The sequence below is a fragment of the Zingiber officinale genome, chromosome 10B (assembly GCF_018446385.1).
Source record: "Zingiber officinale cultivar Zhangliang chromosome 10B, Zo_v1.1, whole genome shotgun sequence".
Taxonomy (NCBI): domain Eukaryota; kingdom Viridiplantae; phylum Streptophyta; class Magnoliopsida; order Zingiberales; family Zingiberaceae; genus Zingiber; species Zingiber officinale.
The window spans coordinates 8,503,121-8,512,999 of record NC_056005.1 but is presented as its reverse complement, the minus strand read 5'-3'; positions in this window follow the sequence as shown (position 1 = coordinate 8,512,999).

The following is a 9,879-nucleotide window of genomic DNA, read 5'->3' as shown; positions in this document are numbered from 1 at the left end:
TCACACTTGGACTTACGTTGCCAATACTACATGCTTGGACTTACACTGCCAAGACTCACCCTTGGACTTTCCTTGTTGTACCTGTATCCTGCACACTCACAATGCATATCAAATACAACAATAAACCTAACTTAAACCTTTGCCCAAACATCAAAACTTAGGGCACCTAGATTGCTCCAACACATGCCCCATTGGTCGAACGTGCAAGACACCGTGGATGCCTTCATCTTCTCGGCCGGTCGGTGCAGGATGTTGTGATACTTTTGGTAAAACAAGCATGTAGCTGTTAGGACCGAAAAGTAGCTAGAGGGGGGGTGAATAGCTCTTCGCGTGCTCGTTGCTCGGCGTTGCTTGTTTCTTCAAGGATGCGCAGCGGAAATACAAAGAAACAAATACAAACACGCTAACACTCGGATTTTACTTGGTATCCACCTCCAAGGAAGGTGACTAATCCAAGGATCCACACAACGCACGCACCCTCCACTAATGAAACTCTCCTTTATGGTAACTACCAAGGGCGGAGAAGCCCTACAAGACTCAATACAAGAAGAAGAAAGGGTAGTAAAGAAATACAAGCTTACAAGCTTACAATGAGTGTACAAACTCTAACCCTAGTTTCTTCTTCTTGCTTTGATCCGCCTCTTGACTTGGAAGAGCCTCCAAGAACCTTCAAGAACTGGCGATCTCGAGCTTGAGAAGAGTTGTGGAGGAGCTGGTGAAGATTTGAAATGAATCTGTGAAGTGATTACCGAAGACAACGCTCGCCTGCGGCTCAAATACGACGCAACGGTCGGATCCCAATCGATTTGATTATTCCCAATCGATCGGGGAGGCTCTGGATCGATCCACGGATCGATTCAGAGCGCCTCTGTGCTCTGGAAAAATGCCTGGATCGATTCACGGATCGATCCAGCGCTTATCGCGCGAAGCAGCAGCGTCCCAATCGATCCACTGATCGATCCAGAGGCTTTCTGTTCGCTGGGAAAGGTCTGGATCGATCCACTGATCGATCCAGAGGCTTTCTGTTCGCTGGGAAAGGTCTGGATCGATCCACTGATCGATCCAGAGCTTGGTTTTTGCCCAAAACCAAGTCCCAAACCTCCCAAACCAACATCCGGTCAAACTTAACCTGTTGGTACGTCATGCCTAGCATCTAGTCACTCCCTTGACCTGCTAGGACTCCCTCACCAAGTGTCCGGTCAATCCCTTTGACCCACTTGGACTTTTCTTTCATGCCAAGTATCCGGTCACTCTCTTGACCTACTTGGACTTTTCTTTCATGCCAAGTATCCGGTCACTCTCTTGACCTACTTGGACTTTCACCTAGCTTCACTCACTAGGGTTTTCAATCTGCCTAGCTTCACTCACTAGGTCTTTCACCTGGCTTCACTCACCAGGATTTTCATACTGCCTAGCTTCACTCACTAGGACTTTCACCTGGCTTCACTCACCAGGATTTCCATCTGCCTAGCTTCACTCACTAGGACTTTCACCTGACTTCACTCACCAGGATTTTCATACTGCCTAGCTTCACTCACTAGGACTTTCACCTGGCTTCACTCACCAGGATTTTCATCTGCCTAGCTTCACTCACTAGGACTTTCACCTGGCTTCACTCACCAGGATTTCCATCCAGTCAGGTATACCTACTTGACTCTTCTTCATTCACACTGATCAGTCCTTGATCAGAATCTCCCCATATGAACAACTGCACGTGCATTGTCCATGTGTCTACATGTATTGTCAAACATCGAAACTATGACCAAGACTCAAGCTTGGTCAAACCAGTCAACCTTGACCTAAGGGATATTGCACCAACAATCTCCCCCTTTTTGATGTTTGACAATACCTTTAAGTTTGGACCATTCTGAGTTAAGCTAATCCCATAGCCTTAACTCCATTCATGCCAAGGTATGAATGTTGGTTCCCTTCATTCTCCCCCTATGACCTCCCCCATAGGTAATGAAGGTCTAACTTAAACCACACATTCTCCCCCTATTGGCACACATCAACCCATCTTTGAGCACACATCAACCCGTGCCTCAATTTGGGCACTCTTCAACAAATGCCCCATTGTTGAAAACTCTCCCCCTGAAGAGTTGCTCATCGTTGTTCACAACTTCACTCGTTGTGACCAACACGATAATGAAGGACCCATTCCCTTCATTAACCTTAACCCTACATTCTCCCCCAATGTAGGCAAATGCCCATCCTTGAGCATTATCCACTTGAAGTCACTTGAACAATGAGGATATCCACTCCCCATTAAAGTACAAACGCTCAACCTTGAGCATGTTCTTAACGGAAGGTTGACCACCTTCCAAGGTTCATGAAAAATAGTTTTCATGTCTTTAAAGAGTCCCTCCCCCTAAAGACATGGTGGTAACTTCTGTCATTGCACCAACAATGACTTGGAATCCCCAAAACTTTAGGAAACCCAATTTTAGAAGTTTTGAGGTTCAAATATTCAAAATTTGAAACAAACCTCAACCTAAACTTCAACTTAGCCTTCCTTAACCAATCCATCCTTGTTTTCCACACGAAAACACCCTTTTTATGTATACAAATGTATTTTCAGGGGTTTGGAGTGGTTACCTAGACTAAAATAGGTTCAAAATGCTGAAAATAAGCTTTCCCAGCCAAAATCAGCAACTTGGATCGATTGGAGTTGGGTTCCAATCGATTGAACCTTTCTGAATCGATCCACTGATCGATTCAGACTTCCTGGATCGATCGGCTGATCGATCCAGCGAGCTTCTGCTCGCGGGAGACTTGCCTTCTGAATCGATCCACGGATCGATTCAGGCACTCCAATCGATCCATGGATCGATCGGAGCTCTGATAGTAGCTGAATTTCAAAATCAGCCAACTTCAGAAACCCCTAGAAAATTCTACAAAAATCCAAAAATCATGAAATTTCGTGTAGACATTATTTAGGGCATACTTTATCATGGAAAAATAGTTTTCTATGAAAATATATCATATCTTCAAAGATTGACACAATCTTGAAAACTTGCTAAAACTTTAGCGTTTTCTACAAGTTTGTGTCTAACTATTCAATGGTGATTACTATCAAAAGATAGCCTTCACCAAGGTTTTCCAAAAGTCTTTTAAAATAATTTTCAAAACCAATATCCCATCACATTCCTTGGGCTTAATGCACATGACTTGTACATTAGCTTTCCCAATGATGGGAAAACACATAACTATGTGTTTTGATGAACCTAAAACTCAGAAGAATGCACTAAATCAACATCTTGAGTTTTGTTCATCTTCCTAACATCTCACTTGTATCTATTGTGGACAAAACACATACAAGTCATCTTATAGGTCTTTGTGAGATGTAAAATTTGGTTTTGCCCTATTCTAGGGATCATGCATATCTATCTAGGCATTTTAGAGATATTAGACATCCACCCAGGATGTCACTTGTTAATAAGTGTTGTTAAATGCCATTTGTCCTTAATTACAAGGAATTAAACTTAATGCATGATTATGCTATGGCATACATAAAAATGAAATAACTTTCAAAAGAAAGATTCCTATAATTACATGATGTATGTATGACATGACATGGTATTTTTGTATTTTCATAATAAGGTATGAGTGCAAAAATAAATATGATGTCATGACATATAATGGGCAAACAATCATGGCAAGATTCAGCATAAATAAAATATACCTAAATTACCTTTCTAAGTATCCTTACCCACTTAGCTAATCCCACTTGTTTTAACTTAAAACGTTAAACCTAGATTGCCCTAAATGCTTCAAAGAAATGCCAAAACCTAAATTGACATTTCTGTTTCTCTTGATTTGTTTATGCCACTTAAAAATTAAGCATATCCTCAAATGTTGGCATATTTCATTTTTCCTCAAGAATAATCACATAAATCAAGGCCCGGATTGCCTTAAATTTCTAAGAGAATACCAAAATCCCAACTTGGTATTTCTCTAGGTTTTCCCAATTTATGTCATTTTAAGATAAAATCAATTTTTCACCATTAGGCACATTTTACTCTTCCCAAGAGTAAACATAAATCCACTTCATTTTCAAAGGTTAATAATCACCTTGAAAATGCTCCTTGAGTGTCAATTTCTTCAAAGTTGGGTTAACTACCCTTCTTCTTAGAGTTGACACTCTCTAACCCATCTATGGGGTAGAGAAGATGCTCCTAGGAACCCAACACCTATTGGTGCTCCTTGGATGCTCTAGGTACTCACTAGGGATAACTTCCCTAGATACCTTCCTAGTGACCTTGTTGGACTTCTTAGAAGCCTTGGTCACATTTTCTAGGTCAACTCTAGGGATAGCCTCCCTTGTGACCTTGTTGGTGACTTTCTTAGACTTCTTAGAAGCCTTAGTCACATTTATTGCAAAAATACTCTTAGGGATGACTTCCCTAATATTCTTGACTTGACCACTAGACCTAGGGTTAGTTCCATAACTATATGGAACCCTATGGTACGAAATTTCATCCTTCTTAGCCTTAGGTTTGTATCCCAAACCTCTATGGCCATTGGATGACTTTGATACTCCTAGACCTAGATTTTTACCCTTAGACTCTTGTGTCATATTTGTAATTTTTCTAAGGGTCTTTTCTAATTTATCAAGTCTTGACCTCAAGACTTGATTTTCCTTCCATAATCCCTCAACCATAGATTTTTCATTACACCCATGAGCATTTTTGTTTCTAGACTTATAACTATGGTCCTTAGTGTGATTGCCTAGATTTTTATCTATCTTCCTAATCCTAGGTGTGGTAGTCTTAGCATGATAAGCTACATGTTTTTCTTTAATTTTATCATGCCTCCTATTTTCATGGTAAATAGCATTAAAATGATATAAACTTGAATTAGCATGCTTTTTACCATTATGCAAGGGAATAGGCTCAATGAAAGTTACCTTTCTTTTTACCTTAGGGGCTCCCCCTTGAATTGAGCTTCCTCCTTGAGCCTTGACCATCTTCTTCCCCTTGGGGCATTGACTTCGGTAATGTCCCTTTTGATTGCAAGAGAAGCATATAATATGCTCCTTGCTCTTCTTTGTATTGGGGATGGTCTCCTTGGGCTTTACCTTGCCCTTTTGTGCCACTTGGCCCTTTTTCTTGGCCAATTTAGGACACTTGCTCTTGTAGTGCCCATGTTCCCTACATTCAAAGCATATAATATGATTTTTATTATTAATTGAAACATTTATACCTTTGCTTGTAGGGGTGACATCTTTTCCTTTGGATCCGGAGGTAGAAGCTTCCTCTTGATCGGACCTTGATTCTCCTCCATTTGATTTTGCTTGACTTGTGGAGGTAGAATCTTCTTCCTCCTCTTTGTCTCTTGACCCGGATGTAGAGGCTTCTCCTTCTTCTTGATCCGGTGTCACCAAGGATTGCTCCCCCTCAATCCTAGAGGTGGAGGCTTCATCATCTTGTACATGGAACAAGGAGTATGCTCCCTCCTTGTTCTCTTCATTGCACTCCCTTGAAGATGAAGCTTCTTCATGGACTTCTTCTTCGGAGGTTGAGCATCTCTCAACCTCGGAGTCCTCCTCTTGGTCTTGCTCCAAAGAGTCACCCTCTCTGGATTCTTCTTACTCTTGTACAGTGGAGGGGATCTCTTCATGAAGCTTGGTCAATTTACTCCACAATTCCTTTGCATCTTCAAATTCTCCAATTTTGCAAAGGATGGTGCTTGGCAATAAATTGACCAAAAGCTTGGTCGCTTTGTCATTGGCCTCGCACCTTTGGACTTGCTCTTGACTCCACTTGCTCCTCTTGAGAACTTTGCCCTTTGAGTTTGTTGGAGTCTTGAAGCCTTCCATAAGAGGAAACCATTGCTCTATCTCCATCATAAGAAAATTTTTGATTCTTGATTTCCAAGAATCGAAGCTCGTGGAAGTGTATGGTTGAGCCACCCTCGTGTCGAATCCGAGCCCATCTCGGAATTCCATTGTAGAAGTTGAGCTTTTGAATTTCTTTGACTTTGACAATTTTGCTTCAACTTCTTCACCCTCTAGCTCTTCTTGTTATGCTTGACCCTTCCGGCGATGATTCCGGTGAAGAGCGGCCTCGCTCTGATACCACTTGTTAGGACCGAAAAGTAGCTAGACTTCAAGGATGCGCAACGGAAATACAAAGAAACAAATACAAACACGCTAACACTCGGATTTTACTTGGTATCCACCTCCAAGGAAGGTGACTAATCCAAGGATCCACACAACGCACGCACCCTCCACTAATGAAACTCTCCGTTATGGTAACTACCAAGGGCGGAGAAGCCCTACAAGACTCAATACAAGAAGAAGAAATGGTAGTAAAGAAATACAAGCTTACAAACTTACAATGAGTGCACAAACCCTAACCCTAGTTTCTTCTTCTTGCTTTGATCCGCCTCTTGACTTGGAAGAGCCTCCAAGAACCTTCAAGAACTGGCGATCTCGAGCTTGAGAAGAGTTGTGGAGGAGCTGGTGAAGATCTGAAATGAATCTGTGAAGTGATTACCGAAGACAACGCTCGCCTGCGGCTCAAATACGATGCAACGGTCGGATCCCAATCGATTCGATTATTCCCAATCGATCGGGGAGGCTTTGGATCGATCCACGGATCGATCCAGAGCGCCTCTGTGCTATGGAAAAACGCCTGGATCGATCCACGGATCGATCCAGCGCTTATCGCGCGAAGCAGCAGCGTCCCAATCGATCCACTGATCGATCCAGAGGCTTTCTGTTCGCTGGGAAAGGTCTGGATCGATCCACTGATCGATCCAGAGGCTTTCTGTTCACTGGGAAAGGTCTGGATCGATCCACTGATCGATCCAGAGCTTGGTTTTTGCCCAAAACCAAGTCCCAAACCTCCCAAACCAACATCCGGTCAAACTTAACCTGTTGGTACGTCATGCCTAGCATCTAGTCACTCCCTTGACCTGCTAGGACTCCCTCACCAAGTGTCCGGTCAATCCCTTTGACCCACTTGGACTTTTCTTTCATGCCAAGTATCCATCCGGTCACTCTCTTGACCTACTTGGACTTTTCTTTCATGCCAAGTATCCGGTCACTCTCTTAACCTACTTGGACTTTCACCTAGCTTCACTCACTAGGGTTTTCAATCGGCCTAGCTTCACTCACTAGGTCTTTCACCTGGCTTCACTCACCAGGATTTTCATACTGCCTAGCTTCACTCACTAGGACTTTCACCTGGCTTCACTCACCAGGATTTCCATCTGCCTAGATTCACTCACTAGGACTTTCACCTGGATTCACTCACCAGGATTTTCATACTGCCTAGCTTCACTCACTAGGACTTTCACCTGGCTTCATTCACCAGGATTTCCATCTGCCTAGCTTCACTCACTAGGACTTTCACCTGGCTTCACTCACCAGGATTTCCATCCAGTCAGGTATACCTACTTGACTCTTCTTCATTCACACTGATCAGTCCCTAATCAGAATCTCTCCATATGAACAACTGTACCTGCATTGTCCATGTGTCTACATGTATTGTCAAACATCGAAACTATGACCAAGACTCAAGCTTGGTCAAACCAGTCAACCTTGACCTAAGGGATATTGCACCAACAGTAGCTACTATCCGAGTGGCATCCTCTTGGAGAGTTGGTCAAAAATATCCGTCTAGAAGAATCTTTTGAGCCAGTGAATGACCGCTCGGGTAGCTTCCACAGGAGCCAAGATGTACTTCTTGGAGTATGTATTTTATGTCCTCTGGGCCCACACATTTGAGTAGCGGCCTTGAGAAAGACCTCTTATAAAGCTCGTCTCCGATCAAGATGAATCGCCCAACCCTCTTCTTTAGTAGTCGACCTGTCTCTTGGTCGGTCGGTGTGCTACCCGATCGGAGGAATTCAATCAACGACGTTCTCCAGTCACTTGGGAAGACCACTCCTTCCATCCGGTCGATGTGCGCCACCAATGAAACATGTTCGATTAGCTGGCTAATCACGATCGGTGATTATAAATTGGCTAATTTAGCTAGTTTGTCTGCTACTTGATTGCCCGATCGGTGATAATAAATTGGCTAATTTAGCTAGTTCGTCTGCTACAGTGACCTCTTGAAAATTTGCCTTCAACCTCTCGAAAGCTTCTGCATATAACTTGAGTCAGGAGCTGCTAATCTCGAACGTCCCAGATAGTTGTTGGGCGACCAATTGAGAGTCCGAGTGAATGAGAACTTTTGTAGCTCCGACATGTTGCGCTGCTTGTAAGCCGATTATCAAGATTTCATACTCGGCTTCATTGTTGGTGGATTGATAATCTAGCCGAATGGAAAGTTGCATATGGTCTTCATGTGGTGAAATAAGCAGGATGTCGATCCCGCTTCCTTGTCAAGTGGACGAACCATTGACATATATTCTCCAGGTTGCTGCTGATTCGGCGTTCTGGACCTCTGTGATGAAATCAGCCAAGGCCTGAGTTTTGATCGCCGTTCAAGGTTGATATTGAATATCAAACTCGCTTAGTTCGGTTGTTCATTTGATTAACCCCCCGAACGCTTCTGGGTTAAGGAGGACTCTTCCCAGGGTACTATTGGTTATGACGATGATCGGATGAGCGAGGAAGTATGGGTAGAGTCTTCGAGCGGCTAACACCAGCACATAAGCCAATTTTTCAAGACAGGTGTAATGGGACTCTGCATCTTTCAATATATGACTTAGAAAATACAAGGGCTGCTATTCAAGACCCTTTTGCTTAACTAATGTCGTGCCGACCACATACTCAGTTGTCGATAGATAGATCTAGAGCAGCTCCCCAACGCTTGGCTTAGCTAACATAGGTAAGGAGTTAAGATACTCTTTGAGCTCTTCCAATGCCTAGTCGCACTCTGCATCCCACTGAAATTTTATCGCTCGGTGCAGCACCCTGAAGAATGGCATGCTCCGGTCGGATGACTTGGATATGAAACTGGACAGTGCAGTGATCCGTTTGATTAGCCGTTGGACCTCCTTCAAGCTGCGGGGGCAGGGGCATGTCTTGTAGCGCCTTCATTTTGCTTAGATTCGCCTCTATACCCTGTTCGGTGATAATATATCCAAGGAACCGTCCACTCTTAGCATCGAATAGACACTTACTCGTGTTCAGCTTCATCTCGTATGTCCTCAAGGTTTGGCATGTTTTTTCGATATTTGCACATATATCAGTAGCTCAGACTGACTTTATTAATATGTTGTCGGCGTATACCTCCAAGTTGCCGCTGATTTGCTTCCGAAACACCTTATTCATTAGCCTCTTGTAGGTGGCACCAACGTTCTTCAGTCCGAACAACATGATGTTGTAGCAGAACATTCCATCGGCCGTGATAAAGCTAACCTTTTTCTGATCTTCTTTGGCTAGCGACACTTGGTGGTAGTTTTGATATGCGTCGAACATGCAGATCAACTCACAGCACGCCATAGAGTCCATCATCTGGTCTATTTAGGGTAGTGGATAGAAATCCTTCGGGCACGCTTATATAAGTCACGAAAGTCGATGCACACCCGTTATTTATTGCGCGGCTTGGAGACCAACATGACATTGACGAGCCAGCTCAGGAACTGGACTTCCCGGATGTGGTTGCCTCCAGTAATTTCTCTATTTCTACTCGGATGATTAGGTTCTGCTCCGCGCTGAAGTCCCTTTTCCTCTGCTTCACGGGTCGGGCCTCCGGTCGGATATGAAGCTCGTGTTGGGCGACGCTCGGCGAGAGTCGGAGGAGCTCGTAGGTTGACCAGGCGAACAAGTCGTGATTCTGCCTAAGGCAGGTAGACAGCTCTACCTTTCTTTTGCTCTCAAGATCGGTTGCAATGAAGGTGGTCGCTTCCGACCGGCTTGGGTGAATCTGGACCTCTTCCTTTCGTGCGGGTTTTTCCGAGCTGTCCTTGCTTTTGATCTGA